Source organism: Sinocyclocheilus anshuiensis, unplaced genomic scaffold (genome assembly GCF_001515605.1).
Source record: "Sinocyclocheilus anshuiensis isolate Anshui unplaced genomic scaffold, SAMN03320099.WGS_v1.1 scaffold1641, whole genome shotgun sequence".
NCBI classification, from domain to species: domain Eukaryota; kingdom Metazoa; phylum Chordata; class Actinopteri; order Cypriniformes; family Cyprinidae; genus Sinocyclocheilus; species Sinocyclocheilus anshuiensis.
Window position 1 is genome coordinate 116,085 of NW_015539968.1, and position 8,377 is coordinate 124,461.

The 8,377-nt window shown below is 35.9% G+C and overlaps 1 long non-coding RNA gene across 2 annotated transcripts; it reads left to right on the forward strand.

The window, feature by feature from the left end:
- The first annotated feature begins 863 nt into the window (after positions 1-863).
- On the forward strand, positions 864-2,345 carry LOC107687061 (uncharacterized). 2 transcript variants are annotated; one of them, XR_001634090.1, is made up of 3 exons: positions 864-997; positions 1,921-1,998; positions 2,214-2,345. It is a non-coding gene; the product is annotated as an uncharacterized LOC107687061 (long non-coding RNA). The 2 variants fall into 2 exon arrangements; XR_001634089.1 differs by having other exon boundaries at positions 865-997; positions 2,197-2,345.
- The last annotated feature ends 6,032 nt before the right edge of the window (positions 2,346-8,377 follow it).

Consider the following 8,377-nt stretch of genomic DNA (forward strand, 5'->3'; position numbering starts at 1 on the left):
CCAATTCCAAAAGTACACATGCAAAATTTAGCATTAAAAGCATAACAGCAATTTCAAAGACTCCAGAAGTGATCCATTGCTAGGTCATTTCTGCTATGCAACACAATTTCATGTCCCTATTATATCTTACAATTTTTGAGGAAATCCTTTTATTTAGTTTTCTATTGTTTAAATCATTACACTACTTTGGTTTGAGTGGATGATCAATTTTGTTATGTCTCTGAGTGCCCAAATAACATCTAACATGAAAAACTGTTAATTTAGTTTCCCTAATCAGAATGCTTATATACTATATCCAATATAATATATAAAATACACAATCAAAACATGTTTTCTTGAGAATATCATTTTAATTGGTGATTTAATTGATGGATTTATTGGTTTTCCTGTGTCCACAGTAACTCGTTTATTTATTTATTTTAATTGTTTTGCAGAATCTCTTTAAAAAACAAAAGGCAGTTCCATAATGACATTGTTTTGGAGGAAAACAGCACAAATATAAGTAAGTATTAGCATTAGAACTGGTGAATTATGTTTTTTCTTTTTTTGTTTAGATTGTGTCGTTCTAAAACAGCCGTTTTATTTAATGAAATTACAAAAATCGGTATTTTTCAGTATGAATTTCAAAAGATAAATAAGAAAAAAAGTGACACACTCAAAAAAATGAAATGAAATGTGGCTGCTGTTGGTCCAAAGAATGTAACTACGTTTAAACTAAATAATTCCCTTACGTTTGTGTATTAAAATTAAAAGAGTTGTGTTGACCAAATTAGAAAAGTAATATTTCAAATTTACACAGTTCACTTAAGTAAAGTGAATGAAATGGAGTTGAGTTGCTTCTGCAGTACCGCACTTTGGTCAGCAGGTGGAGAAATATCTGCACATGCGCAGATGGACAGCACATTCAAAGATCACTCTTCAGCGATCGGCGCCATTTTTGAATCAGACGAAGATAACAGTGCCAAACGAGGAACGTTTTCATTATGTGGAAACACAGGTGAGATATTTTACTTTTTATGCATATATATTGAGGCTGTCATTTTATTAGAATGGTTAATCGCGCATAATCTCATGTTTTGTATGGGATTTTCATGAAGACACTTAAATAAGCTTGTTTGTTAGGTCATTCAACACATACTAAAGTTTAGGAGTTGGCAGTGTTTTATATTATTATTATTATTAATTATTATTATTATTAGGTGACCCACACCTTTTTTTTTTCAACCTCACAGAGTTTTATAGTCCTACATGTGGCTGTGCAGAGAGTAGTAGACTAAAAATAACAGCGATATGAAACTATTGAATACTCCTGCTCTGAGAACAGCATATAGTAGACTAAAAATAACAGCGATATGAAACTATTGAGTGCTCCTGCTCTGAGAGCAGCATATAGTACACTAAAAATAACAGCGATATGAAACTATTGAATGCTCCTGCTCGCAGCGCTAGGGCGGTAGATGTATAATGTTGACTGATGAAATGTTGCTGAGGCTTGAACGAGTTATGTGATCGCATATATCGGCTTCACAGACAGCGGGGTAAGTTAGCACTGGAAAAGCATGTTTTACCCCAGTTATCCCATTAGCAGCTTTGGTGCGGTGAACTGAAGCAGTCAAATCAAAATGCATACGATCGGATATTTAGACGATGATTATTAGTTTTGTGCATTTTCAATGTTCCCCAATTATCTTAGTAAACTTCGGAGGCTGTTTATGTGTGATTTTTAGATTAATATTTTTAGATTTATATTAATAAAATATATCGTAAATTCACTTACCTTACAATAAATGCGATCTCCGACGAGCAGTCGATAACGTATCTCTGTAGATTCCCTCCAAATTTCCAAACGTCTTGACCCCGCCTCTGATCCAATTTCATTGGTTGAATCTTTCAACCAATCATTTTCCTTTCTGCCCTTAGAACAACTTTGAGTAAGTAAAACTCCCATGAGCCTCTCACACATCCAGATCAAATCCAGCACTCTTTATAGAGCAAGAGGTACGTCTTTGTAATGTCAGCTGTGATGAATTACTTAGATATTTTTGTAATTCTAAATTATGTATTGAAGTTTAGATGTAATTCAGATATGTGTTAATTTGTAATAATTTTGTATGTAATCTGTAAGTGCTGTTATTTTAAGGTTTGTCCCAAATTTATCAGCAGCCAACCTGATTTGTCCTTTTAAAACTGTATTAGGTATCTGTGAAATTCAGTTGGATTACAACAATCCCTTTGGTCTCCAAATATATGGGACTGCTTGATCATTTCTCAAACCAAAGAAAGGAGCAGCAGCAGCACAGAAGATCACAAACATCCTGTCAGTTATGGCTCAGGTATGTTATCTAAATTCACTGTCATTTTAAATCTGACAATAATTCATAATAGGTTAAAATAATATTTAGTGCTCCTGCTCTGAGAACAGCATATAGTAGACTAAAAATAACAGCGATATGAAACTATTGAATGCTCTTGCTCTGAGAGCAGCATATAGTAGACTAAAAATAACACTCTCGCAGCGCTAGGGCGGGAGATGTATAATTTTGAATGATGAGATGTTGTGGAGGCTTGAACGAGTTATGTGATCGCATATATCGGCTTCACAGACAGCGGGGTAAATTAGCACTGGAAAAGCATGTTTTACCCCAGTTATCCCATTAGCAGCTTTGGTGCGGTGAACTGAAGCAGTCGAATCAAAATGCATACGATCGGATATTTAGACAATGATTATTAGTTTTGTGCATTTTCAATGTTCCCCAATTATCTTCGTAAACTTCGGATGCTGTTTATGTGTGATTTTTAGATTAATATTTTTAGATTTATATTAATAAAATATATCGTAAATTCACTTACCTCACACATCCAGATCAAATCCAGCACTCTTTATAGAGCAAGAGGTACGTCTTTGTAATGTCAGCTGTGATGAATTACTTAGATATTTTTGTAATTCTAAATTATGTATTGAAGTTTAGATGTAATTCAGATATGTGTTAATTTGTAATAATTTTGTATGTAATCTGTAAGTGCTGTTATTTTAAGGTTTGTCCCAAATTTATCAGCAGCCAACCTGATTTGTCCTTTTAAAACTGTATTAGGTATCTGTGAAATTCAGTTGGATTACAACAATCCCTTTGGTCTCCAAATATATGGGACTGCTTGATCATTTCTCAAACCAAAGAAAGGAGCAGCAGCAGCACAGAAGATCACAAACATCCTGTCAGTTATGGCTCAGGTATGTTATCTAAATTCACTGTCATTTTAAATCTGACAATAATTCATAATAGGTTAAAATAATATTTCACCCAAAGATGAAAATTCGGTCATCATTTACTCAGCCTCATGTCGTTGAACCTCTTACATCTTTTTATTAGTATGCTTTTTTACACTTTTCTTGTAATAAGATAAGATTACTGATTAAAAAAGTGAGGGCAGTCTTTAGATTTTGTACAAATTATTCTTCTTGGAAAAATTTCTAAAAGTTGTAAAAAAAAATAAAATGTTGAATGTATTTATTGAATAAACTCAATGAAACTGTATTATTTGTTTTGATTGAATGTGACCATATTAATTTTAGAATAATTGAACTTGATTAACTTAATAGATTAAAACGAAGTCAAGAATGTTAAGTTGATTCAACTAAACAACATTGTATTAACTTTATGTAATTAACTTAAGTTCACTAAAATCAATATTGTTACTTAAATGCAACCTAACTCAGTTACGTGGAACCTGTTGACATAAAAAAGTTAAGTAAGGCCAACATATAATTTTTTTGAGTGCACATAAGATACTGTAACTACCAATACTTTTAAAATATTAAATCCATCTTGTTCATTTTCAATGTTTACATGACAGAGTTTGACCAGAGCATGTCTAAAAATATGATATACACTTTTATAGTAATACTTAAATTACTTTATTTAATTTCTTACTGCTTTCAGAAAGAGTCAGAAACATTTAGAAGCCTGACTGAATAAAAAATGCAATATTTCTTCTTACTCTCTGAATCTATCAATACGCCCCCGTACTCATGCTGGAAGACTCCTCAGAGAGAAGAAGCAGGGAGAGAGAGAGAGAAAGAAAGAGGAAGGAGTTGAGGCAGAGGAGCAGGCCCTCCCTCCTACCTGCTTCCCACACAGTTAGCGGTTCCTGTAGATCTGGAGGAGGAAGTACTCCAACCTGAATTCTCCTTATTTCTAAACCTTGCTAATAACCCTCTCAAGCAGACCATCACGACTATTTTAAGTTTGAATACATACCACTCCTGGCCGCTTCATGCAGTTATTCAATATGCTTCTTGAGAAATTGCAAAATGTACAGAAAAATGGTACATGGATGTTTTCTTAAGTTGATGCTTTCTTAAGGTACATGGAGAATTTCATGTGCTTTTGTACTGAAAGCAAAAGCAACTTTGACTATGTTCAAGTATTTATAATTGTTTCAAACTTTGTTGCTATTTCAAAAAGCCGAGTTTTAAACCAATTTTGAACCACTCTGGTCCAATCAAATGCCGTGAAGTTGAATTATTTCAGCCATTTTTTGCTATTTCGTTTTGCTGAAGCTAACGCAACCTATTAGTGTAGATTCAAGTCAAAATGCTGAGACAGATTCTCATTTCTGACGACACAAAAGATAATTAAGTGGTTATTCAAGTGGCCCGTAATGACTAATATTAGTTCAGTCATATTTGGCTGGAGTTTTCAACCAGTTGTCATACCGCTGACAACCTAAAATCACATCTGAAAGGCCTTGAAATTAAAGCAACTTTTCTAGTGATGATTTTTAGCCACAAAAATTTCAAAGCATCAAGTCTATAAGTAATCTTGAAGCTCACAACAACAACAACAGAAGAACATTGATTTGACATAGCACTTTCTGGGAGCCATTTTTATGCTTGTCCATCACAGCAGTTCATTCGTTAACTGTGGCAATGACTGCATGTTCCTCACAGATTTCCCTCCATAATCACAGGAATTTATGGGAAGGAGCCATATCACCTTCTGCTGCCTGATAGGGATTTTTGACAGCCACCATTCGCTCTTGAAATCTCACTCTCCTTCCACTTTTTTTCTCATTCTCCACTTCTCTCCTTACACTCTTCTTTCTCCAATGCCCCCCCTCCTACAGGGTTTGATGGACATGTGGATTTCACCGACTTTATTCTATTGCGCTACGATCCTGACAGGCCAAGACATGCAGGTGTCGCCTCTAGCCTCCATTCAATGCTTACAATAAGAAAAATAGGTTAATTGCATTTCGAGTCATCTCTGGTTAGACTGACTTATGAAAGGTTGAGATTTTGACGTTTTTGCTCCAGGAGGAGACCTCCGTTTGTGTAATTTAATTAAGAACCCACTGTTTTTCAGCCTGTCTGAATTCTTGAGGAGAGTTTTTTTTGTACTTAATTATACTGCATAAGTTGTGAAAAATTTCATGTCCTCTTTACAAAATAGGTTATTGAATTTTTATAATGAGAGAATCAAAGCCTGATTTGTGTCATCCTGCATGATTTTTTTTTCATTCACCAGGTGTTGATTAGAAACAGATAATGTGTTTTCATGTTTACTAATGTTTGTTCATGTGATGCAGGGATTCCCAAACTTTTTGTCAGTCAAACCCCTCTGACCTAAAATATTTACTTTCTTTCCTTTTTTAATTTTCTATAACAATGCCATTTAAATATATAAACAAGTTAGGTCAAAAATAATCTAAAATTAATCCAAAAGGAGTCAGAATATATGATCTAAAATTAGTAATCTAGATTAAATTACTGATTATAGTTTCCATCATGTAATTTGTAATAAGTAACAGAATTTGTAAGTAATCGACCCAGCACTGCAGGTGGGTGTATGTTATGGAGTATGCATAGCATTTTGGGATTTTTCTTGTGATGCCCTGGCATCTGAAGACTTTGTGCGCTCTATTTTAGCATCTGAAATGATGTAGAATTTCAAGAGTACAAGCCTTCAAGGCATTTAAAAATTTAAATGCATTTAAAACCTAAAATCATCATGTGGAATGTCAAATGGAGACATAAATTAAAAGACTGCTGACAGGTCTTCCTGTCTGAGATACCTGTTATGGCCACACGGAGCCAGTGTTGCCACGTCCAATACAGGCGCGCGTTCCTCTTCCCAGAACTCGCGCCTTTTTCGCACGCGTGCCAGTGTCACGTTTTAGCGGGCTTTGTGTGATTTCTTCTCGTGAGCGATGGGATAGTAGTGAAAGGCACACAGGCTGTAAGATCCTCCCCGTGACAGTGGTAAAACGTTCAAATTAGCTGCTAAATATATGTCAGCACTCTTCATTCCTGAGGTGAGCTCTGTTCCTGTCAGGAGACGAATTCATTAGTCACGAAGGCATGCATATGCTAACTGTTTTTACTCGTTAAAGACGGTGTGTAGGTCTTTAAATGTAACATCATTACTAAAATACAGGATTACAAAACAAAGCAAAGTCAGAAAGTTAAAATGACAACACAGTTGTGTTTTTAAAATTGAGTGACTTTCTGTCATACTCTAATGGCTTTATAGTGAAAACAAATGCCTGCAGATGTTTGGCTTGTTAGGACAAAAAGAATCACAGCGCCCTTGGGTGTTAGTCATTTCCCCTCGGCTGTGTAATTAAGGTGGTATTTATGAGACAGATATTAAATGGAGAGTCTCCTGGCAGCGCTGTCAAGCAGGTAACCTCCCTAAGATATGATTAAAACCACTCTCTGTCACAGTAACGACCACTGGGATGCAATCGTTTGGCTGAGCGTCGTGAAACAACCAGCATATCGTAACCAACGAAACCACTCAGCAAAGTTTATTTATTGTTTTATGGTGTGATATATTGCAATTAGGAGCAGGATGCAAAGACAAGAGCCCATTAATGGAGCAGATTTATCTTGTGCCGAACGTTGGAGAAGAACAGCACCAGATGGCAAACATATCTATAAATAAGTCATGTTTCAGAGAAGGAGATTAGTGCTTTTGAGCTTGTTTTTAATGATCCCTCGCAGAGATTAAAACATTGCCCCTTAAGCTTTGCAATGACCGTTTTTTTCAGAGGCAGACATGTGTACACAGGTATCATAATTCAAAATTGCTGTGATCATGTATGCTGGGTCGCAGTCTTCAAATTCTTACCATGTCCTTTTTTTTGTCTCTTAAAGGTGCCGACGAACTATATTTTCATGCATGTGTGAGCACTAAAGACTGGAAACACAAGCACAAGTGACAACGTTTTTTCTTTTTTTCAAAGTATAAGTTTGGTAAACTCTGTCCTGCAAATTTGCATACCCAAAGGACATTTGACCAGTAGGTGAATATCACAGATTGTTGACCTTCTGGCTGTTTAAAGAGGTCATTTTTTAAAGCTCTGTGGTTTGTAGTGTTGCGTGGTCAGAAGTAATTTTGTAAAAATGAATGTGATTGCATCTGAAGGCTGTTTTTAATGTACAAACAGATAGTGCTAACCTTCTTTCATCCCTTAGTTTGCATAGTGTATACAATACCAGCTAACTGTCTCCTGTCTCTAACTTTAGCTGTTCCCAAAACTAACCTCTCCATATACTCAACCCACTGGTACCTATAAATAAACATTTCATCGATTGCTTGAAGCTTTCCGTCCACACAGTAAACATACAGAGCGTCACCTCAAAGTTTGATGCGGATGAACATAAAAGTGCTGATATACATTTGATATACTTTTTTTCGGTCTCAGGACCATGGATCGGGGTTGGTGAGAATAGAGTGGGCTTGGCTCATCAGAACTCTGACATTCAGAGTTATGCAACTTGTTTCCACAGCCTACAGTCCAATACACCCACCTAAGCCTCCACCTTTATATTTTTCCATTTCTGACAACTGAAAACTTGAGAACTTCCCCTGACTGGTATAATGAGACAGCCCACTTCGCCACTAGACGACTTTGTTTCATTTGGCTCTTCGGCCTCTCTTTTTGTTTGTTGACAAACGGATATAAAATGGCCTTGAACAAAACTGTGACCTGAAGGCTCTCCATGGTGCTCCTTTGTGGTGACTCTTGAGTTCGGTCATTAGCATTGAGGAGAAAGAACCTGCTGAGAGTGTGAGCCTCTAATGGGAGTTGAGATCTGATTAATCACACACTACACATGGTGCAAATGATCGGACACTTTTTTTGTCTGCACAGTCCGGTGGAGTCCTGGACCAAACATCATATATGTCCAGTGAACTGTTATGGCATCTTTTAGAACTGAAGGTGTATTTTGTTCAATATTGGATAGATAGATAGATAGATAGATAGATAGATAGATAGTGTATGCCTAATGTAATCTAATGCAATGCAGATCAGTCGAGACTGCATAGCATTACTGCATTACTTTAAGAATGAAGAACATGTCCAGATGTTC